Source organism: Sorex fumeus, unplaced genomic scaffold, assembly GCF_029834395.1.
Source record: "Sorex fumeus unplaced genomic scaffold, SorFum_2.1 ptg000003l, whole genome shotgun sequence".
Classification (NCBI taxonomy): domain Eukaryota; kingdom Metazoa; phylum Chordata; class Mammalia; order Eulipotyphla; family Soricidae; genus Sorex; species Sorex fumeus.
Window position 1 is genome coordinate 22,901,404 of NW_026606060.1, and position 1,958 is coordinate 22,903,361.

At 41.7% G+C, this 1,958-nt stretch overlaps 1 non-coding gene across 1 annotated transcript; it reads left to right on the forward strand.

Moving 5' to 3' along the window:
- Window positions 1-1,308: 1,308 nt before the first annotated feature.
- LOC130029065 (U6 spliceosomal RNA) lies at window positions 1,309-1,411 on the forward strand. The gene has a single exon (XR_008793268.1). It is a non-coding gene; the product is annotated as a U6 spliceosomal RNA (small nuclear RNA).
- The last annotated feature ends 547 nt before the right edge of the window (window positions 1,412-1,958 follow it).

Sequence of the window (1,958 nt, forward strand, 5' to 3'; positions counted from 1 at the left end):
CACTTAAAAATGAAAACCCTATGTTTGTTTTTTCTCCCTTTGTCCCTTTATATACCGAACTGAATCCTAGATAATCTAGCAAACTAATTTTCATTTTTATTTATATCTATGAGGCCAAAGGAGAGAAAGAGCTATCTTAATGAAGCAGAAAGTCATTGGAGAGTCAAACCTCCAGTTGACACATCATGAAAATTCCAAATCCTTCCTGATAAAGTAGGTCAAAAAGCACTGACAGGCAACTAATGGGTTAATTAGTTAATTCCCTCATAAGCACAAATCACCCCCCCCAAATCAGTTAGAATCATGGGCTGAGAGTTTGCATTTGATTATGTATTATCTTTGCATTTTAATTCAGTTACTTCAGCATGTATTCTATGACACTTGGTTCTGAAAAATATTCTAACACCAATTTGAAGATTGCTGTATGTGGATATACAGATAATCCCATAGCACATAAAGAGCTAGCTAATGAAAGTTGTTTTGTGAGAGATGTTTTGCTTATTTATTTTGGGGAGTCCTCCCAAGTAGTGCTCAGGGAGCTGTGGGCACTTCTCTCACTAATTCTTCACCAAGTGGACAGTGGTTCAATGTGAGGAGCTGAGAATGCAATTCTGCCCAGACCTTGACAGCAGCATCCGCTGTTACTGGACTACTCCCCTGCTACTCAGTGGCTCCAGAGAGCAACATCTGGCAGATGCTCAGGGGGCCATGTGTTGGTGTGAATCAAATTGGGTAAGTCATGTTCAAAGCATTCGCCTTAACCCCTAAGCGCTCTCTCTCTCTCTCTCTCTCTCTCTCTCTCTGGCCCCTTGCTTATTTATTTCTAATTACAACTCTTGATAGTGAATATTATACAGGGAAATATCTCCCCACCCCAACTAGATTCTCCAGAAGCTGGATGTATGAACAAATTAGCATTAGATACGTGAGTGAAGATAGCACTAGAATAAAATGATTAACATTATTTTATTGCATTGTTATTATTTTTAATCCTTCTCTCTTCTTTTACTCGTTGTTGTTTTGGTGATGGAAGTCACACACGTGCCTGGCTGCATGGCTTACACATTCTGCTGTGGTGTTTCCTACGGAATGCCCATCAGCTTATGATGCTTACACACTTGACTGCAAAGCTTGGCGAGGGGTAAGTTCTTTTGGTTGTGGGGCTTGCACATACACACTTGCCCGCATTCTTTCAGTTGTATTGATCACACACATCCTGGCTGTCCTGCTTATCTGGAGTCTGACTCCTTGGGTGTGGTACATTCCGGTGTGAATATCCGGAATGTACCACATATATATATAAAAATAATATTTCGGCAGCACATATACTAAAATTGGAATGATACAGAGAAGATTAGCATGGCCTCTGCGCAAGGATGACACACAAATTCGTGAAGCGTTCCATATTTTGGGGCTGGAATGATAGCACAGCGGGTAGGGCATTTGCCTGCATGAGGTCGACCCGAGTTCAATTCCTTCGTCCCTCTCAGGGAGCCCAGCAAGCTACCGAGAGTATCCCACCCACAGGGCAGAGTCTGGCAAGCTCCCTGTGGCATATTCGATATGCCAAAAACAATAACACCAAGTCTCACAATGGAGACGTTACTGGTGCCTGCTCCAGCAAATCGATGAACAACAGGACTACAATGCTACAGTGCATTCTGATGATGTACTTCTCAGGAAATTGTCAGGGACTGCCATGCTGCCCACACTTATGACTGTTTTAATCACTAAAATGATATAGGAGACTGATGGGAAAAATTCAATTATGTTTATGTGGAGAGTCCCAAAAGATGTAAAACCTCAAAGGCAGTCAGAGAACTGAGGCTTGTATATTCTCAGAGCTAAGGATAAGAAGAATCAGGAGTTTACAAAGAAGTCACTCCTTCCTCAGGAAGTGCAGAGGAAAACAAAAGTTGCCTTGTAATGATTGTTAAACAAAGGTTGCCTTGTTAGGT